We start from the raw sequence: 25,144 nt of genomic DNA on the forward strand, positions 1-25,144 counted from the left end.
TCCTCCCTCTCCTCCTCCTCTTTCTCCTCCCCGTACACGAGCACCCTCGCCTCTGCCGGGCACGGTGCGTCCGCCTTTCCTCCCACCCAGCTCCAGCCCCTCGGGGACAGGAGAGTGCAGTAGTGGGGCTGGGAGAACCTCAGGGGGTTCAACGAGGCCAAGTGCAAGGTCCCACACCTGGGTTGGGGCAATCCCCGATTTCAATACAGGGTGGAGGATGATGTGTTTGAGAGCAGCCCTGCAGGGAGGGACCTGGGGGTGCTGGTCGGTGAGAAGCTCGACATGAGCCGGCAATGTGCACTCACAGCCCAGAAGGCCAACTGTACCCTGAGCTGCACCAAAAGAAGCGTGGCCAGCAGGGCGGGGGAAGTGATTCTGCCCCTCTATTCCTCTATGGTGAGACCTCATCTGGAATGCTGTGTCCAGTTCTGGAATCCTCAACGTAAGAAGAATGTGGAACTGTTGGAACAGGTCCAGAGGAGGCTACAAAGATGGTCAGAGGGCTGAAGCACCTTCCCTATGAGGACAGGCTGAGAGAGTTGGAATTGTTCAGCCTGGAGAAGAGAAGGCTCAGAGGAGACCTTATAGTGACCTTCCAGTACCGGAAGGGGCTACAAGAAAGCTGGGGAGGGAGTGTTTACAAAGGCTTGTAGCGATAGGACAGGGGACAATGGGTATAAACTGGAGAGGGACAGATTCAGGCTAGACATAAAGAAGGATTTCTTCACCATGAGAGTGTTGAGACACTGGCACAGGTTGCCCAGGGAAGTTGTGGCTGCCCCATCCTTGGAGGTGTTCAAGGCCAGGTTGGATGGGGCCTTGGGCAGCCTGATCCAGTGGGATGTCCCTGCCCCTGGCACGAGGGTTGGAACTGGATGATCTTTAAAGCCCCTTCCAACCCAAACTGTTCTATGATTCTATGATTCTTTGACAGAAGCAAAACTGCCCCTGGTGCTAGTTAATAGAGATTCATAGAGTGAAGAGAAGGCTCGAGGAGAGCTTATAGTGACCTTCCAGTACCTGAAGGGGCTACAGGAAAGCTGGGGAGGGACTGTTCACAAAGGCTTTTAGTGATAGGATGAGGGACAATGGGTATAAACTGGAGAGGCGATGATTTAGACTAGACATAAGGAGGAAATTATTCACTATGAGGGTGGTGAGGCACTGGCACAGGTTTCCCAGGGAAGTTGTGGATGCCCCTGAAGGAAGAAGTTATTTGTTATAAGTTACTAACCTATTATGTGTTTGAGTATTATGTATAGTTATTGTGATTTTAGAACTAAAATATAGGATTAGCTTGAATAATAACTTTTAGCTAGCCTGCATCTGGATACTTACACTTACATAAGGAAAGAGAAAGAAGAACCAGCTAGGATCAGGTGCAGCCTTGAAGAGGTGCCCAAGGAATCTAAGAGCATGTGCAAAAAGGAAAGTTGAAAAGTTCCCTGTGAAGAAGAGTGCGAGCCTTCCTCCAGAAGTCCCCAGGCCAAGACCCCCAAAGGGCAGAGTGCATGCGCTGATGGGAAGAAACTTATGTAAATAAATTCTGGGACCTAGTTATAATAGACCCGTCTGTTCCAGGAAAAGTGATGAATATGTATGCTTTGACTGTATATAGCCTTTGTGAATTGTACTAGAAGTTGCACACACATTAGGTGGAGCGACCCCATGCATGCCTGACGTCGCAATAAAGGATACCTTACTTAATCATCAAATTGGCATTGATTATTGAATCTGGCTTTTCACAGCATCACCCCATCCATGGAGGTGTTCAAGGCCAGGCTGGATGGGGCTTTGAGCCCCCAATCCAGTGAGATGTATCCCTGCCCATGGCAGGGGGGCTGGAACTGGATGATCTTTAAGGTCCCTTCCAACCCAAACCATTTTATGATCCTATGATAGAATCTTAGAATCATGGAACTGGAGAAACATGGAATCATGGAATCATAAAAGAATAGAATCACAGAAACATAGAAATATAGAATAATGGAATTGTAGAATCGTGGAATCATGGAAACATAGAACAGTGGAATTGTAGAATCATGGAATTGTAGAAATATGCAATAATGGAATCACGGAATCATAGAAACATAGAATTGTTGAAACAGAATAATGTAATCACAGAAACACGGAGTCATGGAATCATAGAATCATACAGTGGTTTGGGTTGGAAGGGACCTTAAAGCCCATTCAGTTCCACCCCCAGTGCCATAGGCAGGAACACCTTCTACTGGATCAGATTGTTCAAAGACCTAGTTCAAGACCAGGATCCTGCCTGGATCCACCCTGGTCTTGAACACCTCCAGGGATGGGGTCAGCCACTACTTCTCTGGGCAACCTGTGCCAGCCCCTCACCACCCTGAGGGTAAAAAATTTCTTTTTAATGTGTTATCTAAATATCTCTTCTTTCAGCTTAAAATCATAACTGCTTGTCCTGTCCTTGCACTCCCTAACAAAGAGCCCCTCCCCAGCTTTCCTGTAGCTCCCTTTAAGTACTGGAAGGCTGCTATAAGGTCTTCCCAGAGCTGCCTTTTCTCCAGGCTAAACAACCCCAACTCTCTCAGGCTGTCTTCATTTGGGAGGTGCTCCAGCCCTCTGATCATCCTCTTGGGCCCTCATCCGGACTCACTCCAGCAGATATATGACCTTCCTGTGCTGAGGACTCCAGGACTGAATGCAGTACTTCAGGAGAGGTCTCACAAGAGTAGGGGGCAAAAATATCTTTATCAATGACCTGGATGAGAGGACTGAGTGCTCCTTCAGTCAGTTTGCAGATGACACCAAACTGGGTGAGAGTGTTGATCTGCTTGAGGGCAGGAAGGCTCTGCAGAGGGAACTGGACAGGCTGGATCGATGGGCCAAGGTCAATTGTATAGAGTTCAAAAAGGACATGTGTCGGGTCCTGTACTTTGATCACAACAACCCTGTGCAGCGCTACAGGCTTGGGGAAGAGTGGCTGGGAAGCTGTCCAGGAGAAAAGGACCTGGGAGTGTTGGTTGACAGTGGCTGAACATGAGCCGGCAGTGTGCCTGGGTGGCCAAGAGGGCCAATTGTGTCCTGGCTTGTATCGGAAATGATGTGGTCAGCAAAAGTAGGGAAGTGATCGTCCGTCTTTATTCAGCACAGATGAGGCTGCACCCTGAATCCCGTGTTCAGGTTTAGGCCCTTCACTACAAGAAAGACATAAAGGTGCTGAAGCATGTCCAGAGAAGGGCAATGAAGCTGGTGAAGAGGCTGGAACACAAGTGTTATGGGGAGCAGCTGAGGCAGCTGGAATTGTTTAGTATGGAGAAGAGGAGACTTGGCAGAAACCTTAACACTCTCTACAATTGCCTGAAAGGAGGTTGTAGTGAGATTGTATTAGTCTCTTCTCCCAAATAACAAGTGATAAGACAACAAGAAATGGCCTCAGTTTGTACTAGGCGGAGGTTTAGATTGGAATTAGGGAAAATTTCTTCACTGAAAGGGTTATCAAGCATTAGAACAGGCTGCCCAGGTGGTGAAGTCACCATCCCTGGAGATATTTCAGAGATATGTGGGTGTGGTGCTTAGGGATATGGTTTAGTGGTGGACTTGGCAGTGTTAGGTTTATGGTTAGACTTGATGATCTTACAGGTCTTCTCCAACATAAATGATTCTATGCATCTATGGAAATCCTCTAAGAAGAAGAAAGGTCACTAGTGGTGTGGGGAGCACACCACCCATTAGGAGGTAAAATCATGGGTCTCCATAGTAGAAGAAAGTAAGACTAGAAGATATGGTGGAGCAGGGAGCAATATCAAAAGGGGTGATGAGGCCTAATAGCCAGGATCAGGCAGTGGATGTCAGGCAAGTGAAAGGGAGCACTTTATGCACAGGGCAGGACTTTTTAGTGATTATTGCCATGGGATCAGATAATTTAGGATGGCATTTGCCATGTCATAGGGATGTAGTCCATCAATGGCTGTCAAATGTCATAGTTGGATGCAATGTCTGAACTGGGATGTCTTTACATGCCTGATTCCCAGGGATGGAGTTAGTTCGTCCCATGCGGTCCCAATGACTGTCCCTAGCAGAATGCTGGGCTGGAAGTACCCCACAGTGCCTGCTCTTAGATAACAGGGACAGCTATGATATTTTGGTGCCTTCGGTTTTGATGGGGAAAAAGTCATTTTAGCTAAAATGTCATCTTTCAATGTGGAAAATACCAGTCTTCTGTTAAATAAGTGCCTGGCCTGAAAATAATCTCTTTTGATTTGAAGATGTTGCTTTGGTATCTCCTAGGATCTGAGAACTGTCTGTGGTTTAATGAAATCATGCCTTTCTGTGGATGTTCTCTCCAGCTGCCCTCGGAGTGCCACAGCCATAAACTCCCCAGTATAAAGGAGAGAAGAGAGGTGCATGGTGGGTAGTGAACAGTGGCAGGGAGCAATCCTTTTACAGCTGAGGAACTTCACCATTGAAACTGAGGATGCAGTTTACAAATCTCCCTAGATATAAAACCAGCAAACTTTTGGACTCCCTGCATGGTAAAGAACAGGTCTGACAGCAGGTTTATGCATGCTGAGCCCATAATCCATGTGCTTTCTGCTTACACTGCTGACAAAATGCATCTCCTTACAGGTACACTGAGATCTTCTCTGCTTGTGGGAGTGAGATCTCTGAAATAATGTCATCTCCCATCACTGCATCTGTGGCTAATGTGTTAAACATGAATGCATGGGACCTAGAGGGACAATAAAGGTTAACTGAGAATGAGAAGCAAAAATACTAGCAGCTCACCATGGCTTTTTATTTGAGCTCTGAGCTAAATTCTTGCAAAGTGCAAGACCTTGTCATGTGTACAGCAGTGGCAAAAGAGCAAGAAAGATCAACAGTTTTACTTGTCAGAGCAATTTAAAGAAGCATTTGCTATTTTATCATACTTCTGATGGCTGTTTGTTCCCACAGTAGTCCCAGATCTGGTTTTAGTACACAGAATTCATTTTTGGAAACAGATCTTATCTAGACAGCAAATATCCGAGTTTGGGGGGAACAATTCAATGTTTTCATGTGTGCTTCACTGCCAATAAAATTGATGTATCTCACAGTTCTTCAAAGAGATCCAAATACCAGTCTTTGCTTGGAGTTACAAGATAGAGAGGGGCTGCCTGGGAATCAGGAGTGATGCATCTGATTCTAATTGGAAGAAAACATTTTGGTTTTTAAAAGCCAAAGAAAAATTAAAGTCCTTGGAGGTAGGGGACAGAGAGAAATAACCAAAGAAGCCTTGTGAAAAATAAAAAAATAAGACAGTACAAGGTTTTTACACAAAATGAAAAATTGCTTCTATCTACTAGGGTTGTTTAGCCTCGAGAAGAGGAGGCTGAGGAGAGGCCTTATCACTGTCTACAACTACCTGAAAGGAGGTTGTAGAGAGATGGGTGTTGGTCTGTTTGCCCAAGCAATAGGTGATTGGATGAGAAGGATTGGCCAGAGGAGGTTCAGATTAGACATTAGGAAAAATTTCTTCACTGAAAAAGTTATCAAGCAGTGGAACAGGCTGCCCAAAAACGTGATTGAGCCACGATCCCTGGAGGTATTTATAAAACGGTAGATGAAGTGCTTAGGGATATGATTTAGTAGTGAACAGGTATGGTTGGGCTTGATAATCTCAAAGGCCTTTTCCAACTTAGTGATTCTATGATTCTATGACTGTTAAAGTCACAGAACTCTTATTGCGCATCAGTGTTGTGGGAATACAATGGAGAAGACAATTATTTGGGCCCACCTATTTTATTCAAGTCTTCTTTTCCACAACAGCCTGTGACAATTAATTTGTTTTTTCCGTTCTGCAAGTCATGGGTAACATGCAGACATGGAGCGTCTTGGCTCTCTGAAGGAAGGAAGTTTCTGTTCCGACTTTCCCTGTGAGTGACCTGAGCCATTGGGCTGAGTTACGAGTAGCTCATCTATCGGTGCTGTGCTGCACAGATGGTAAATATTTGGCAGCAAGAGGTATAAAAGTGTCTAGCTTTCCCCAAGCCACTCCGTAACATTTGTGTCAGTCAGCTCTGGGTCTGAGGGCTCAGTTTCAGTCAAATTACTTAAGAAATTCTCTTGCGGCAGCTGAACCATGGAAACAGTCTTTGTGTACACCCTTACTCCCTACCAACTGTGAGATAGTGCAGTTTAGCTTAGTCTGAAATGATGGAGGGTTGTGCTGAATTATCTTCACATCGCCCTGGGCTAACAGCGTGGATTCTGTTTTTGCAGTTGTCCAGGAACTGAACCCTGAGAATCTTAACAAAGCTGGGACAAAGGCTTGAGCTTCAGAAAGCTTTGATACAAAGAATGTCTATGTATATCTCTATGTATATACACATAGGGCTTAAGTTTTATCTGTCTTATATTATGTGGAATTCAAGCTGCCTTTGACTCTCTTATGTTGGCTCTGCTCCTCCTGTCTTTCAAGTCTCAGCATTGCCTTTTGCTTCTGATTGTTGCTGTGGTAGCTGCTGGAAACTCCTGATCCCATCGATACTGTACAGATGTAGCCCAGAGACTGACTTCTGGCTCGGGACACTGTGAATATACACAACGCCAATTTGGATTGCCTCCTCTGAGCAGCTGAGGTTCCTAAAGAGACTTTGCTTTATTCTGTCCGCAGGGATATCTGCAGGTCTGTGGAAGGACTACTACCCTTGATTAATACCTGGGCTTCTTGCCAACATAAATGCTGGAGTGTTTGCTGTGACTTCAGATTTGCTGATTAAGCTTAATTTCCAATAGACAAGTAATTTGAAAACACCACGCAGATATTCTTTTTTGCAGGCCATGAGCAGATTAAGTGGGGGAGAGGAGATGTTATGAAGTGCATCCAACTTCTGTACTCAGCAGTACTGTGTGATGAATGTCACCATAACCTAGAGAGATGTAAGATAATAAGATAATAAAATGCATTAATTTCTACCAACAATTAAATGCTACCGTGGCCTGGAGAGGGCTCAGAGCCAGCTGGTAAAATTTACATTAAATAGTGTCAAGCCCTAGATTATCATCTACATTAAAACACCTACAAAGATCATGAAAGTCAAGTGTATGATCTGAATGTTTTTCTGCCATTAACAGATGTGTGTTAAATTTGGGATCATCATTTGGGATTTTTGATTGTCAGTCCAGTACTGAACCTATTGCTGTCAATACTGTTACTACCTTCAAAGGGAGAATCATCAAATGTGAAATCCAGGAAGCCAAAAGATGACAGAAATCAAATAGTAGAAAAAAAGTGACCAGATGTAATATTTTAAGTCTGATAACCCTGTTGTGGGCAGGATACATGAAGCAAAGGTAGTGCCAAAGAATGTGTCTAATCACTTTTGGCCCGTTCTGCACAGTTTAATATGGTTTGTCGTGTACCACTTTCTCTCCCACATACAGCTGAATAGATAACTTCTTTTACAACTGCAATTATATAACATCCCTATGCAATGACACAGAAGAGTAAAAATAGTACCTCTAGCACAGATTGTAGATGATATAATTTGGAGCTTGCTGGGATGTAGAGAAATTGTAGTGTAACGATTTTCCTTTTCAGCTTTTTCCTTTCTCAAATGAGTTGCAGTTTGATTCCAGCAGTTTGAATTTGCTGGAATTCCTCATCAGCAACTCGAATTTCTTTCTTGAAATAAACTTATTCTGTCACCAGTCAAAAATATTATATGTAATGTTTTTCTCTAATAAATATAGTGATTGGAGACGAATTGGTAAAAATGTCCCTATTTATTCTCAGTCTAGTAAGAGCAGCAACCTAGAAAAGCGCTCCATGCTGTTTCCTCTAGGGAGGTGGCCCTGCGTTAGGATCCCTGATGACAAAGTAATTTTCTGCCTGTCAGTAGGATGCTTTAGACTTTTTGCTGAGAAGAAGAGCAAAATGTTAATCACAAGGTTGGTGGTCTCGTGATTCTGTCTTTGGCAGTTCAGAAGAGATGAACTGACTTGTAACTGTGGAATAACAGCCATTGACAGCGCTGTAGGATCTGTGTTCGGGCAGTCTTCTTTCTTGACCGCTCAACAGATGCTGATATCCACTTGGGGAGCAGCACTTGCCGTCCCAGCAGGTGTTGCTGGTTTTGTCCATGTAACCTTGATGATAAAGGACAAGGAAAAAATAAAATGGATAAATGTGCAGGAAAGCTGAAAGCCAAAGCGATGGCTGTCCTTGTTTTCTCTTTCCAATAGATGGCACCAATTCTCTTTCATCATGGTTTGAACAGGTCAGGAGCTCCAGAATTGTGTTGAAAAACACAGGCATCTTTGCCCTTTTCTTTTGCTCTTTCTGAGTGTGAAATTTGGACTAAGAAGACAGCAGACTGAGAAAATGTCTGAAGCCCTTGGAATGTGGCTTTGCTGCCAATTATAGCTGTGCAAGGAAAACACAGGCAAATCAACCAGCAAACATGACCTAGGGCTAGGAGACCGGGGAGGGAGGTTTACTTTTGCCTAGGAATGGTCAGAAGTATAAGTGGGACTATTTTAGGGAATTACTGAGAAGGAATTAGAGAGCCACAGAGAGAGGAAAATAAAACATAGATATTCCAGGTCAGATGGAGAAGTTTTGGACAGCCAAGGACTAATGACCACGTACCTTGTTGAGGGAGAGCAGTGGTCTGTCAAACACAGCATGTTCCCCTTAGAAGAAATGACTCAATGTTTCCATGTAGGGAAGATCCACAGTGCTTCTATAAAGCTGAAAGAGTAAATTAAGGCAGAACGAGGCTGAGGAAGACTCTATTCTGAAAGCACTGTGGCAAAAAATTCTCACAAATAGTACTGTTTTCTTTATCCTGAAATGCATCCGTGTTCATTGTTAAAAGAGAACGGTGTCTGCTGCTCCATACAACCATATGGGCAATGGGGAGAGAAGAGCCAGGCTCCCGTCAAACGTTTTAATGTAAAAGAAACATTACTTTCTGGCTGCAAAGAGATAGTCAAACTAAAAATATTTTGGTGGAAGCATAATATTATTTTAAAAGGCATAACTCTCAACTAAAGCCTGGCAAGTAGATCCTTCATGAATTTTATCACTGAAATCCTTTTGAAAATCGTCTTTTAATATTTTTAATCATATATGCCCCTTATTTTGTTTTTACCTCAAATGTCTTGCTGTGATTTTTAGTCGAAGGGCTCTTTAACTCCACAAGCTGCTTTCCTACTAAGTGTGGGAAATACTACTTCTCCTGGGTTATAGGAGGTGAATTCATCACTATTTCCCTTTTCATACAGTCTGAAGGAGGGAAATACTGCTGTGGTGGTGAACTGAGCTGCACTGGCATTCTTGATAGGATGCAGCAAAACCACATCAGGTGTTAGAAACCACTAAGAGAACCATTACAGTGACATTTTGGAGGTTGTGCCACTACAGAGTTTCCCAATAGAAGACCTCAGATCACAACCATGATAGAAGCTAGCTAGGTTTTTTCTGTTTGTGGGGCACCTTCTGGCTTTAGAAGCCATGAACCTTGAACAGCGCTCCACAGGGCATGGGATGGTATCCTCGTCTTGCTCTTGAGATATTGTGGCTGCTTCTGAGCATGAAGCTTGCAAGTACATCTCACACATTGCAGCATTTCTCTGATCACTTAGAGAACCTTCTCACGTTGCAGCCTTGGCTTGTCTCTGTGATGACTGTAGGAATACCCTGCCATACCCAGGAATGCATCTCCTGCACAGAGGCTTGGGGTGCAGTTTATGTGGTGTTTAAACCTGTGTAAGACAGCACTACCATTGAAAGAAGTGCAGGTGGAGACATATGGACAGTCAGGTCAGAGTGAATCACACCAGGGATTTTAAGCTGGATCAGTTTTTACCTGTATCGGTTTCTCTTGTGCTTGCTTACCACATGGTAACACAAATTTAGTGGAAGACTGTGAAGAAGTGGCTTTCGGACCTGTTGGAGTGGGTCCAGAGGAGAGCCATGAAAATGATCAGAAGGCTGGAATGCCTCTCCTGTGAAGAAAGGCTGAGAGTTGGGATTGTTCAGCCTGGAGAAGAGAAAGCTTCAGGGACAACATATTGAGGCCTTTTAATGTATAAAGAGGGCTTATAGGAAAGGTGGAGAGAGACTTTTTACCAGGGCCTGTAGTGAAAGGAGAAGGGGCAACATTTTTTAAACCGAAAGAAGGTAGGATTAGATTGGACATTGGGAAGAAATTCTTCATGTTGAGGATGGGAGACACTGGAACAGGTTTCCCAGAGAAGCTGTGGAAGCCCCATCATGGGAAGTGTTCAAGTGCAGGTTGGATGGGCCTTTGAGCAACCAGATCCTATTGAAATATGTCCCTGCCCACAGCAGGGGGCACGGACCAGAAGATCTTCAAAGGACCCTTCCAACCTAAGCCACTCTGTGAGTCCATGATGGAGGGAAAGGGGAGCTGATTCTTTCAGCAGCTGTGCTCATTTGTGCCAGCATAAACTCTACGTGAGACTACAGAGTGTTTGAGAACCTCGAATCCCAAGGCAGAGACAACTCATGGGATCAAGAAAGGATGTTATGATCACAGGGACTTAGAGTGAGAGGCCTTCAGTGGAGACATCTGCCCTGCAGACCACAGGCCCCCCAGCTCTCAGTAATGCCCTGGATCCCAGAGGGATGCCAGCCCCGGCCACTCAGCACTTCTACTCTGCCTTCAGGACACAACAGCGGTGGTCTGCCCTACTTGGTGGTAAGCATACAGCACTTGTCCTCTGCAAAACAGGCCAGAAATCCAGAGCCTTCCATTGCACTGTCACTGGGAGAGTGGTGAGCACTGGGAAGAATTTGATTTGCAAGAAAAAGAACAGAAAGAGCATTTTTCGAAGGCTATTCAAGGCAGTAAACACTGACTTGAAATTTTGGCAGAACACAATCTGCTTCTCAGACAGGTGAGGGCGCTCAGCACTTCTTGAGTGAAGTGGGTATTTTGCAGGTTTAAGCTTTAAAACACAGCACTAAAATGTACCGGTGTATGAATCGAAGATAGTGCTGTTAGTGAGGAAAGCCTGGGCAGGGGCTTAGACTCTAACGTTGCCAACAGCTGAAAAATAAAAGGCTCAGAGCTGGTTAAATAGCTGCTCGTGTGCTTCAGTGCAAGCACAAATTTAATGCCTTAATTTTAATGACACCTTGCAAGAATTCTTTTTGATTTCTTTTGTGAAGCAGCAGGTTTTTATTTATTTCTTATGATTTCAAGTATCTCCACAAAAGTAGAAGTGGAGAGAGATGTTAGGCTAATATACCTGGACATTTGTGTTTTGATTGTCTTCTTGCAGTTTTCTCTCATCCTGATTTTATTCTTGTCTTTGGCACCCTGTATTGGGTTCTGTGTTGTGGGTATGTCTGTTCAGTTCTAGAAAGAGATACACTGACCTCATTTCATCCAGACCATGTTACATTATTGGTTTTAGGGATTTTTTACTATAAACCAGTTTTTTCTGAGTTCTCATTTGTCTTCCATTGATTTCTGTAGCTTATGCAGGCCTGTTGAAATCCTTCTGCAATTTTTGTTTATTCACCAGTCTTTATTAGCAAATTGTTAATTCTTTAGTGCTACTAAAGCTCCTCAGAACATGAAACAATGCTTTTCATTTGTTAACCATTTTTACTACCAGTAATGGTATGAATAAAACTCAGTGTATTTTGCTGAAATACATTTAATACATATACTTATTTTATTTAAGTCAAGTGATTGCTGTTACTCAAGTCTTGCTTAGTTGCATACTTCATGTCCTTGGGAAGAAAGATCACTCTAGTTATCATAGCAATGTTTTCTATACTTGTTTCAGCTCCAAAGGGACATCTTGGCTTAGAAATTTAAGGATTTTCATGTAAGTCAATTGCCATGTTTTTCATTCATAGAGACTTTGATTTGGGTTTTCAAGCACTGGTAATTAAATTAAAGCACCCGTTACATGCAAGGGCAGTTGACATTGGGCATCTAGCTTGTCTTTCTTGGGTATGTGTGTGCATGGTGAATTGCCCCCGTGTGGAAATAAATTGTCTTAATTTAGGGTTAGTTTTTGTCAATGTGGATGTTATAGTTCTTCCTAACTTGAGCTGCGCAGAGCCTCATGACATGGGCAAACTCATTCACTTCGTTCAGATGCCCCAGCACCTTAGACCCTCTGTTGTTGTGTCATGGAACAAACATCTCCCTCTCCTTGGTCTGCATGAGAGGTCCAGCCACAGATGAAGGCTGCAGCTGGCACGGGGCCTTTAGGTGGGATTTCCTTTTCACGCTTGAACATGGGACTTGACTCCTGAGCGACCCAACTGCACGGTTTCCCCACTGAGAGCTGAAGCACAGTGCTGCAGAGAAATGGCAGGCACTCCTTTCTTGTCCCGGTGCTCTCTGTGCTGAGAAAACATCACTTCTTAGTACTCATAATCTATAATCCTCAATGCATTTCAGCATTTCCAATGAGATAAAAAAATGGCTTTGGGAATAAATGAGTTCCTTCTAGCACAGCCAGGCAATGCAGTAACCATCTGCTTTCTCCGCAGAAGGATGTACCTGGGTATTGAAGGGAGAGACATCAGTGCATGCAGAAATCGGGTCAAGATTCCTGATGAGATACAGACTGATAGCCGGATGTCAGACTCTTTGATGAATCCACTTTCTGCCTGCCTGCTCTGCTGGGGGTTATTCACACTGGATTTTTCTAGGAATAGCCTGTGGATATCCCCAGTAGCAAATGATTCCTCTCAGATATATATCTTCTACTTAATATATTGTCTATCTTTGGCCTTCAAGTGCCTTAGGCAGCAGCATCACTGTCAGATCCAGAGGACTGTCTGAAGGGCATCCACTTCTGTAGTTCAGTGTCTCACAAGTGCAACCCATGAGGACCACAAGATGCTAAAATAAAAGACAGAGGCATTTCTTCTCCCCTGCCAGCCTTTCTGATTCTCTCCACATTTTTGATATTTGTTTTTCAGCCAGGACCGGATCCAGGTGGGGTTAATGGCTGGAGGCTCTGTAACCAGACGTCCTCAGCCGCTCCACAGGAGCCAGACTGCGCTTCCCGAACCAGCCAGTGTTAATGGCAAGCCAGGGAGAGGATGGATGCTGCAGACAGCCACCACTGTAAATCTTTGCTGCTTTCAAAAGCAGGAGTCAGCCAAGGAACAAAGCAGATGAGGGAGCAGACTTCATAATCAGGTTTACAAGCTGATCAGTTATTATCATAGCTGCAATAAGCTAGTTACAAAGATGAGAACAAGCTGATGTTGTAGAAAGCCAGCTATAAAAAAAAAAAATGTTTCTAGACATTCAGTTCTGTGAGGACAGAGAAACAACCTATTAAAAGATTTTATTAACCCAAGGGTTGTAGCCTCAAAGCTGATGCTTGCTTCATATGTGTTTGTTTTTTCCTTCTTCTTCACTTGTTCCCCTGCTTTCTTGTCTAAAGAAATACTGTTTTCTTTGAGTCAATTATTGAGAATATGGTATACAGGTGGTAAACACATGTGGTCGTTTCTGTTTGCTAAGCTCCCCCTTGGTGAACAGAGCTGCACACGACGTGGAGACCCAAATGAGACCTCAGACAATTTCTTTGCAGTCATTCCTATAGTGTTCACTGTTTCACTTGCAGCCATCTCTTTAATCTCTTTCCTTTCTCCCTGGCTGCCCTATTCTTCTGTCTGGCCACTGCTTAGTACATATAAAGCAGAAGGGGTACCTGGCCTCAACTGTTTGCACTGCAGAGAAAGAGAAGTTAGGTTTATATTTCATTGCTAATGCAATCATGGCTTCTGTCTGTTAAAAGGACATTATATGTGCAAGAGGCACTGAAAAGGGAAGGAAATGTAATGATTTTTAGGGATCTGCTCTCGCTGAAGTGTTTGGATACTCATTTAAGATAGTATTAGATGGACATATTATTTTTACCTTATGTATTTATTAGCATCGCGATATAAGAGTAGGGCTCAAATGTCAGAGTTCCTGTCCAGGACTCGTTGCTGTGATTTAGCTTCAGCAAATGAGCCTGTGACAAAGTCTGAATCAAGGCCAGGGTCAAGTATCACTAAGAACTGGCACCACTCCCAACAGTTTCCTTTTCAGGGACTGCTTCTACTTGCAGTTTTTTCTGTAGTGCATCACTGTAGGATCTGGGCTCCCCCTGACAGCATGGTAAAACCCTATTGATCTATACATACTTGGCCAATTCTTACTTCTGCAAAGATTATTGCTTGACCTATAACTTTCCCTCTGAAACCACCCCTGCTCTGGGTGGGGATTTATTGTAAATCTCCTTTTATTATAAAACTCCCAGTAGTTCCTCTTTGAGGCCAAAACCAGGCTCTAACACAGGCACTGCTGGAGTTCCAGCTGGACAAGGTGAGTTTTGACAGCAGTAGTGTGTCCCAGGGCAGAGAGGCTACTTTGGAGGCTGATTTAGAGTCCTGGAGGATTTTTGTGTAGAAAATGTAAGCTGGGGGCAGCTTAGGGCTGAGGCAGGGAGAGCTCATGAAGGCAAACTTCTTGGAGGCATTTTCTTTTCTTTATTCTTTGAGAGCAAGGGGCTGTCTAAGATTTTGAACTGCCTGAGTCTGTAACCAGTTAAGTACATTTTGTGCTTGAGGGGGTGAAAATTGTCTTTGAGAATGAGCTCTGGGCTAATGTGTTACTTTGGTTTTGTAACTTGTTTTGCCTCAAGTGATTCAGTGCAATATCTGCATACCAAATCTCAAAGAGCTTCCTAGATTACAGCTAGCTCACATAAAGGTATCATTTGCCTAAAGCCATTACTACAAAGAACCTCATCCTTGAACCAAGGAAGTGAAGGGTATGTTGAGTGGAAGTAGCAAGAGGAATTTGAGAAGGAAAAAATAACTCCTGAGGGAATGACTTTTCACAGGTTAATGTAATTCATGGGCCACTTGGATTTCAGATGACTGTACTGTGTTGGAAGTGGGTGCTGTTTTCTCCTTTTTTCTTGGTGAGATGCTTCCATTTTTTCAGCACTTGTTTGCCACTAGGCTCAGGGAGGCAAAATCAATAGTGCTCCAACATTAATAATTGAGCAAAGCAGACAGCCAGCTGAGTAAACCCCATCTCACTTGAAATCAGAGCAGTTACTTCCTAGTTTGAGCTAACGTATCTGAGAATGAGGTGTAGAATGAGGTGGAAAATGGGATAAAAACACCAAAATGAAAAAAAGCCAAACAGCCTGCTCCCCTCTCTGCTGTGCTGTCATGGTTCTCAACAAAAGAGCGACAAAAATGGATAAGGATTGCTCTCTTGAATCATTTGGTATCAGGATGCAATCAGGCAGAATGGTCTGAAAGCATCTTTAGTTTGTAGGAATGAACTCTCCAGGGGTCTAAGTGCTATTTGCAGGTTTCATCCTAAAGCTTAAATGATGCACTTATTGAGAACTGATCATATAAAGTACATGAAGAGGAAAAGAGCTGACAAACAATAGCTTTTAACTTGGGGATTGAAAAAAAGAAAGGCAGTAAACACACTGCTGGAGGCATTTCTGAAGGGCATTTGGACACTCTCACAATGCAGGATGAGAACCCCACTAGAATATGATGCTCCACAGCATCACCTTGCTGAAATGCTGTCATTGTTGGAAAAGACTGCAATAAACTTCAGACACCCCTGGTGAAATCACACAGTAGTTAAGGGAAAGGTTTTCTTAATCCCAGTCAGCCATCTGGAAGGGGCACAACTGGGATGGCACATCAGATTGTCATACCACCCCTGTGGCTTTTGCAGTTTACGGATGGCAGTTGCTTGCATGGTGTGTTCTGGTGTGTTCTTTGAAAGTGCTGGGTCTGGGAATCTCTAGATCAAACCTGCTTATAAATGTTGAGAACAGGGGGCTTCTCTCAGGTTTGTGTTCTTGTTTTAATTGGGTAGACTGTCTATCAGTGGCTTGTCAGTAAAGGCATGAATCATATCTGAGGCATCAGGATAGAGCTGACAAAGAAATCCGATGAAAATTAATGCCAAGATGTCAGCAATCCAGAAGATACGTGATAGCATCACTGCAGGACTACTAGAGAAAAAATACAATTTAAAGGTTTCCTTTTTTTCATGGGATCTCCAGGGACCATTCTGCAGAGCATCCAGGAAGACTGTTCTGAATCCTAAGTAGTACAAGGAGGCGGGCAACCTGATTTAAAGGTGTTTAAATATTGCTGAGCAATGGGAGCCTCTACCAGGACATTGCTTATTGGGATGATACTGAACATTCACTGTGTTAGGGCTTCTAGATACCATGTTGAAGGCAAGCCACCTGATGCACCAAAGCAAGTATTTCTCAGAGAATTCCATAAGGAATAAGAATTACGTGCCATTTCTATAAGGGATAAGAATAAAGAAAATCTTTTGTACTGACGTGTGCAGGAATCCCACTGCTGTGTATCCAAGCCTTCTTTAAAGGTACAGCACAGGCTGCAGTTGTGGACTCAGCTTGTAGTTTGAGTGAAATCTATAAGAGTGAATTTCCAAGAAGCTCAGCTGGTGCTGCCTGTAGCAGGCTAGAGTTTGCAGCCTTTCTCCCAAACAACAAAGCAAGATCAAAGCTTTTCATTTTAGTGTCTTGCAGTGGTTTTCTTCATTATTTCTTTTCAACAGCCTGCAGTGCCACAAGAGCTGCAGCATGAAGAGATCATGGTGTTCAGAAGACAATGAAACTGAAGGTTTGCTAGAGAAGTCCCATCTATATCTCCTTTCCCAGCCCTGTCTTTCCCCGCTGGCTTTTTTGTGCAGCAGCTGGCAGTGGATGTGAATCTAGGAAAAGACTTTCAGAGCCAGAGGAAGCTAAGAAGGCAATTAATTCGCCTTGAAACAGCACAGCCTTAAACAGTCATCAGTGACCTGGAGTTTCTGTACAGAGAATTTAAGTAGTTGTGCTGCCAACTTGCCATCAGGGCTGGGGTTTTATAAGTATTTTTTTGCAGTGAGCAGCAGCTTGTCAAATATTGCCTTTAAATATGTCAGTGAAGGAGCAATTGGCTGGCTGGCTGCTGCAGCAAGCACTGCTGACCTCATGGGCTCTACCTACTGCCTGTCGAGGTAGCCACATTGGAGAAGAAGCTCCAACTATGAACATGAGGGCAGGAGGAAAGAAAGGAAGAGCAGAGGCTTTTTTGTCCCTGATAATTCACTCGGGTGTGTGCAGACTGGAGGTGTATGGCTGGAGGGAAAAACAAAGCCATATAACATGATTCAGCTGATCCAAACAAAGGTTAGGGGCGAAGAATTCCTACCTGAGCAGAGGAAAGCTTCTCAGGGAATTTCCACTGCTTGCCTTTTCAAAGCTCTGTCTGCTGCATCGTGACCTGTAAGGCATTTCTTTGGTTTGGCTTCCATTTTCTTTTTCTTCCTTTTTCTTTTTTTTTTTCTTTTCCTTTTGGTTCTTGTCTGTTTTGTTCCTGAGAGAATGACATCCTGGCCCCTAACATTTCTGGAGGCAACACATGCATTCCTCACTGCTCTGTGTTACCAAGAAAACAGAAAATGCTCCTCATAATTACACATGATTTGATCATTCCAGCATTTCCACCTTTTCCCAGAAGTTTTATTATCGTAATTAATTTCTCTGGCACCTACTTGGAGCTCTAGGCATTTTCCCAAGCCTTTAAGCATACAGTTAGCAATTCTGAACATTTCACTGCTGTATTTCTTTTCCTTGATTTGCTAGTTATAAATTCTTTGTTAGTAGCTCTTCCTACAACATGAGCTTTGTGCAATTTCCATTACTGCAGTTTGGTGGTACACCAGGATTACTGCTCCACCACTCCACTGTCATCAAAGAAAATTGTGTTATCCATTATCCCTAGTTTACAAATGGAACCAAGACTCACATTTTTAAGTATCTGGCCTTCAGTTACTTGCCCAGGGTGTCACAGGAAGCCAGTGGCAGAAAAGGGAATGACACTTTGGTGTCCCAAGTCCAAGTTCCTGCTTGCTGTGCCAGGTTGGTTTTACTGTCTTTTGGTGCATTTCTATTGCCTTTCAGAAAATGTTCTGCAATTTCCAGTCCATGCAGGACTCATCACTTTCTGAAGCACCGTGAAGGACAGATGAACCAAGAGGAAAGTGGTTTTAAGAACCAAGGAATCCTCTTGGGGAATTTTCTTCTGGCACTTCTGTGTATTGGGTGGAAAAAGACCTTTTGCTTAAGAGAGAGATGAGCTCTGTTCTGAACTGTGGAGTATCAATCCTATCATATATTCATCATCTCTACACATGATAGCACTTATCCACAGTAAATTTCTTGGATCTCAGATGGAGACTATCTCAAATAATGTTGAGTTTCAACAGCCAACCCACTGCACATTATAAACATCAGTTTCAGCTTCTTTTTTATTTCAGTGAGGGTTGTTAAACTATTAAAATGAAAAACTCCAAGCACAATCCAGCACAATTGGTATGATTCAATGTGATCCATCAGTCTCCACACAGCAGCTAGAGCTGTATATTAGCTTGAACTTTTGCATGTCCCCAAGCACAGCCATGTTCTGCAGTGGTGGAATTCATGCTAGCTCTGTCCTTATGAATTAATTGCATAAGCTGTAAAACCCTCATGAATTCTGTCTCTGCACATATTTAAGCCCAACCCTGTGTCACCCTCCTGCCACAACTCACAAGACGCACAGGTAGCCTCAATCTGGAAGCAAGCCGCCCATGGTTTTTTTTCTGAAATGGGAGTGACAGCCCCAGAAGCAAAGTTGCTGATGAGAACGCTGAAATCTTGCTCTTTGTCAGACAGAAGCTGAGCCAAAAGTCAGGTTTCAACCTGACCAACTTGGCCAAACCTTATTATTAATTTGGCTTCCAACACAAGCAGTGCAGCACTGAAATGCAAAACTACCTTGGCGGGTAAAACCCTTTTCCATATACTCTCAGATGATAGCTGAGTAGGATTAGAGCTGTCCTTGTGTGGGCATCTTCCCCCACAGTCAGAGCAAGAGCCAGGTCTTCTGGCTTAGTGCCACGAGTCCTGGGGTGGGGTGAGAAAGTGGTGAGAGAGCTGGTGGGCTCTCCATTCCCATCAGGTTGTGTTCCTAAGACAGTTACAGGAGAGAAGCGTTCACCAAGTCAAAGATGCCAGGAGACAGCATCTTGCCAGGCTTAGGCACTGTCACCAGTGGTACCCAATAGAGCCCTAAATATTTTTACTTCATTTACTGCAAATATAGCTTCACCAGTGGACTGGGCAAGGACTTAAAGCAACAAGCAAACAGCCATGGAAAGAGAAGAAAAGGACTTCAAAGCATTTAATTTCCATTATTTAAGCTTTGTCTCTGTCAGTCTGTGTCAGCCAACAGATATTCAGCAAGGCTTATCTCTGCAGCATGGAGCCTGATAAAGGTCTAATTGCCTGAGAAATGTGCAGCCCTTGGGACTGCAATGGCAAAAGCTATTTCCTTTTTTACAATAAAGCCTTAATGAAAACCCCTCCAGCTTAATGAGAGCAGGTCAGATGAAGGGACAAAGGTAGGGGTGTGGAGCTGGGCTGCAGCCTGCTGTCATCTGTGGGGTGGCTGGGGTCGAGAGGAGATCCAGGCAAGGCACGGGGTGCTTGTGCAGCCCCTGCCAGCTGGAGGGTCCCACCACGCATCCCTAATATGGGTGATTCTCCTTAGAATCATAGAATCACCAGGCTGGAAAAGACCTCTTGGATCATCAAATCCAACCATTCTTATCTGACACTAAACCATGTCCCTGAGCACCTTGTCTACCCATCTTTTAAATACCTCCAGGGATGCTGACTTAAACACCTCCCGGCGCAGCCTCTGCCAGTGCCAAATGACCCTTTCTGTGAAAATTTTTTTCCTGATATCCAGTCTGAACCTCCTCTGACAGAGCTTGAGGACATTTGCCCTTGTCCTGTCTCCTGTCACTTGGGAGAAAAGGCCAGCACTAACCTCTCAACAACCTCCTTTCAGATAGTTGTAGAGAGCAATGAGGTCTCCCCTCTCCTAGACAGCCCCAGATCCCTCAGCCACTCCTCATAAGACTTTTTCTCCAGCCGCTTCTCCAGCTTTGTTGCTCTTCTCTGGACACACTTCAGAGCCTCAACATCCTTCTTGCAGCGAGGGGCCCAGAACTGAACACAGTATTCAAGGTGCGGACTCACCAGTGCCAAGTCCCGGGGCAGAATCACCTCCCTGGACCTGCTGGCCACGCCATTTTTGATACAAGCCAAGATGCCATTGGCCTTCATGGCCACCTGGGTACACTGCTGGCTCATGTTCAGTCAGCTGTCAACCAAGACCCCCAGGTCCTTTTCCTCTGGGCAGCTCTCCAGCCATTCTTCCCCTAGTCTGCAGCTGCACAGGGTTGTTGTGCCCCAAGTGCAGGACCCAGCATTTGGCCTTGTTAAACCTCATGCCATTGGCCTCAGCCCAGCGGTCCAGCCTGTTCAGATCCCTTTGCAGAGCCTCCCTACCCTCCAGCAGACCAACACTTCCTCCCAGCTTAGTGTCATCTGCAAACTTGCTAAGGGTGCACTCAATGCCTTCATCCAGGTCATTGATAAGTATATTGAACAGGGCTGGACCCAGCACTGAGACCTTCCTTCCACCCTTCTTAGGGTGGCCCCTGCCTCCAGGCTTCCTTGGTCCTCTTGGTCTTCCTGGGATGCCACCAAGTCATTGCTGTGTTGAGCCCTTGCAACACTGAACTTAGCCCCTATGGATGCCTCTGCTTGCCAGAGCAAAATCTGGCCACTCGTTGCTGAATTTTTTGGGGATGGAAGTGCTTGGGTTGAGAAGAGGAGAAGTGTTTATAACAACAGTGTTTCTTTGTTTCAAGTAAAAGAGCCAAATTTAATGCAGGATACAAAGCTGACCCTGGGGTCAAAGACATAACTGGTCCTCAGAGGCTGCCCTCCCACTCTCAAGCCAAACCCAGCAAATCTTCGATGCATTAGCACTTAAAAGTGAGAGAGAGAGAGTAAAAACCCCTACACAACTTGTGCTAGGGAGAGAATAAAAGAGCAAAAGCAGCACAGGGGGGTTAATACGGATTTTGCTGCATGTATTGTTAGAAGACAATTTCCCCATTCCCTTTCCGATTTAGATATAAGACTTTATTGACACAAAGACAGACCTGCAAGACCTAATGAATCATAAAGCTGAGTGAAAGAAGTCATGTTCTGGGGGCTGTTTGCAACAACCTTTTCTCACTGCTTTTTTTTTACAGATTAATAAAAGAGGAGTTAACACCTGTGCCGGCTTCACTATGCCATTTTTCAAGTCTGCAGTTGTTCTCAGGGGAATCAAAGTGACAGATCTATGCAAAGCTGCAGTCTGGATCTTATCTTGCCCTGGAGCAAGGCCTTTATCCAACCCTCCTCTTCTTGCCTTCATGAGGGGATGGGGAAGAGGAGGAATGCATCACACTTGAAAAAAGCAAAAGAAAAAAAAATCCTTCTCAGCTGTTCATAGCAACTGGGATATGTTTAATTAGAACTAGAGATTAACGTGCATCTCTGTGAAACAGATATTTTCCTTCCCCCTGTGGTTATGTTATGACCTGTGCAGCAGACAAGCCTTGGAGCTGAACCTCATGACGGAAGGATGGAGGGGCTGCAACGGGAAGGTAACAAGTGGCATTGTACTCCTACTAATTCCTGCAATGGATTGGCCCTCCAAGTAATGTGGGCACCTTCTTGAGGCCATCTGCATTGTGAAAGCCCCTTCTAAGTATTTCACACCAGTGCAAGACCTTAGGCTGTACCTGTGCCCATCTTCAGTGAGCCTCGACACAGCAGGGTTTTTATCAGGGTGTCTGACTACTGTACTGGAGGTGGGAACACCAGAGAAGGTCTTTCTTGGTGTCTCAACAAGTGCTACTCGGACAAAAAGAGTAATGGTAGATCTTCAGCAGCACAAGAACGACAGCTGTCTCCTAAGCCTTCATTCAGGCCAGTGAATGCCAAGTGGCAATTTAGATTGCGCCCTCCTTGGGAACAGTTTACGTTTTATCTTCACTCCTCAGTGTGCAAACATCCTGAAATCCTGTCCTTGAATCATTAAGGATTTGAGAGACAGAACTTAAGAAGCAGAACTATTAACACCTACATGGGCTTTCTTGTGATGCTCGTCACCACATTGTCTGAGTGTCACAAAGTTGTTAATGGCTGTGAGTTCACAATCCCTTTAGGTAGTAAGAAGCTGGTACCTATGTGACCTACCAGGCTCAGCTTTTTGGTTCTTATCCTTCCAGTCAATCTCCTTCCCCATCCCCACCTTTTAGCCAGATGTGAAGATCTTGCCTCTACTCACAATCTTTAACACAAGTAAAATAAGATATTGCTTTTTAGCCTTCCGTGGTGAGAAGACTATTGAAATATTTTTAACATAAATCTACGGAAGATAAATAGGCAAAATGTTATGCTTCAACCTGAACAGTTAATGCAATCCAAGGAGGAGCCAAGCAGCTTTGCTAACATGCAATATAATCCAATAAATCATTTCTTTAGTCTTCTGCTAGATTTTATAGCCTTCGCTGGCTCAAATACCACCTTGCATATGTGTGTCATCAGCCCCTGAAGTGGTGGCCAGGGGACAGCTGTCCTGGCCTTGATGCTTGACCTTGCCCTGGCTGCTGTGTGTGTGCGAATGCACCCACCTACTGCGCAGCAGCATAGCCATCAGCCTTTCCCAGTGAGTTATCAGCAAGCTGCATGGATGCATTTCACTTAGCAAAGGCAGGTTCATAGGTAGAGATATTTCTTCTTTGGCAATGCTGATGATGCGTGGGAGAACCTTATTTCCAAAGAAGTCAGGAGCATGGGTAAATGACCAGCAGTTGCCCATTAGCAGCATGGCCCTCATGACTGGCATTCAATTGAATCTCTCATGAATGGAAGTGGCATTGCTAACCCAGCTCCTAGGTGAAGAAATTCCCTTGAGTCAGGAGAACAGTTTTGCTCAGCAATGATCCAGCCAATTGCCATGAGAGTAGGGAGGCATCTCTAGTGAGGGAGCTGGATCAGAGCCCATTTCACTACCTTGGCCACGTGCTTGGGTTAACTCACTGTGTTAAGCGTAGTTTTTTTACCCTTTGCTGAGGGCAATTTCTAAAATCCATATAACCCTGCACAATGGCAGAGGGTATATGTTTTCATGTCAGCTGCTCTGTGAACAGAGCGATGGTGTCAAAGACCTGGAAAAACTTATTCAAAAGCATAAACGAGAAGAAAAAAGACTTATTCAAGGCAGAAAAATACAGAGCCCGTATGCTAATGGAGCATGGCCTAGAGTCATTTTATAAAGTTTGTCTAAATGGTTTGATGCCCTCCTGGTAGCAGTTAAAGAGAGCAACTTGATGCCTGGTGGCTGGGGAATAGGTGGTTTCTGGAGAGCAGGCATGTCTCATGTGTGTTGCTGATGGGAAGGCTATAACCCTGCACTGCCAGGGACACAGCTTTTGAAGTCACCCCAGACAAGAAAATCCATCTCTCTTGTTCTCTTGGTACTTCATTTAAAATGGCATATAAAATAAGTAGATGTGGGGATGCTCATGAAATGAAAGGGAGAATGGTGGTGGGGCCGTGGTGGGGGAGGGAGAGCAGCTGTCTGGCTGCAGCAGCTTAGGAGTGTGGGGACCAGCTGAGAGGCAGGACGTGATGCCTATGCTCAGTCCAGCTTTCTGCAGGACAAGAGGTGGTGCAAGCTGGTCAGTGTGAGACTAGTGAGTGAAACCTGGTTTTATAGAAGGGCCGACAGCTCCTGTGGGGAAATGCTGGTGTCTCTGATGGTGTTTGAACTGGACACCTCCAGAGGAGGGCTACAAAAATGATCAGAGGGCTGGAGCACCTTCCATATGAGGACAGGCTTAGAGAGTTGGGCTTGTTCAGCCTGGAGAAGAGAAGACTCCGAGGAGGTCTTACAGTGACCTTCCAGTACCTGAAGGGCTACAAGAAGCCTGGGGAGGGACTTTTCAGAAAGGCTTGTAGTGATAGGACGAGGGACAATGGCTATAAACTGTAGAGAGGCAGATTTAGACTGGACGTAAGAAAGAATTTTTCACTATGAGGGTGGTGAGTCCCTGGCACATGATGCCCAGGGAAGCTGTGGATGCCCCATCCCTGGAGATGTTCAAGACCAGGTTGGATGGGGCCTTAGGCAGACTGATCTCGTGGGATGTCCCTGCCCATGGCAGAGGGGTTGGAACTAGATGATCTTTAAGGCCCCTTCCAACCTAAACTATTCTATGATTCTGTGGCACCTCCAGTCAGTGGCCACGTTAATAAAAGAGCCTTAGGATTCTAGTAGCTCTTTTTTTCCTTTCTTGTCATTATTTCTATAGTTTTACCATATCACATTCAATAAGCTAAATTCTTAGTTCCTTCATTCCCTCCTTCTTTGCTTCAAGTTTTCCTTGACCAGCTGCTTCCCTCACTGTCCTTTACCTCTTGTCCTGAGTCTTTTCCTGCTCTTCCTCCCACTTCCTCTCCCTTTCCCCTACTTTTTCTAGCTTTCTCTTGGGCTCTGCATCCCTGTGTCTGCCTCATCCCTCATGTTGTCTTCCGTCCCTTCATCTGTTGGAATTCTTGGGGTGCAGGGACATTTCTCACCCTTGTAGTAATCTACAGTAATTATCACTCAGTAGTCTGTGCTGCCTCACTCCTTTTTCCCACAGGTCTCTCCCTCCAGATGTGCATGCACATCTGCCCACAAGGTACACAAACCTCCAGAGCCAGGAGACTGGATTCAAACCTGGTTCAGGGAACTGAAGCTTCAGTGGGATTGTTCCCTCTAAATCCAAAGCTCCTTGCATGCTGCATGAGGTGTGGATGGTGGACAGTGGTGTTCCCTACCATATCCCCGGAAAAAGTCAGGTACTCCACTGATTAATGCAATTTGAGAGAAATATGCTGAAAAATAAGCATATATTTTCCTACAATGGAAAACATGTGAAGTAAAAATGCTTTAAATTGTTTAAAGGCGTTTCGTAAGAGAACTGTCATATACCATGAGACAACTTTACCGTAAAGAACATCTATAATGAGAAAACAAATCACACTGACCTTTGCTATAAGGCTTGAAGGCAGGTTTTGTTGGGGTTATGGAGACTCATTTGCCCTCCAGCAGTGGAAGAATTAAGATGTTATGTTTAACACAAACAAGAGAGGTTTAATCCCAAATCCTTATATGAGAGCACTTTGTGTTCTC

General features: G+C 44.4%; 1 long non-coding RNA gene across 1 annotated transcript; it reads right to left on the reverse strand.

Annotated features, from left to right (window-relative positions):
- Nucleotides 1-5,750: 5,750 nt before the first annotated feature.
- On the reverse strand, nt 5,751-25,083 carry LOC128849319 (uncharacterized). The gene is made up of 3 exons (XR_008447318.1): nt 25,000-25,083; nt 8,606-8,707; nt 5,751-6,884 (listed from the first exon to the last, which is right to left on the reverse strand). It is a non-coding gene; the product is annotated as an uncharacterized LOC128849319 (long non-coding RNA).
- Between the last annotated feature and the right edge of the window lie 61 nt (nt 25,084-25,144).

Source organism: Cuculus canorus, chromosome 1 (genome assembly GCF_017976375.1).
Source record: "Cuculus canorus isolate bCucCan1 chromosome 1, bCucCan1.pri, whole genome shotgun sequence".
Lineage (NCBI taxonomy): Eukaryota > Metazoa > Chordata > Aves > Cuculiformes > Cuculidae > Cuculus > Cuculus canorus.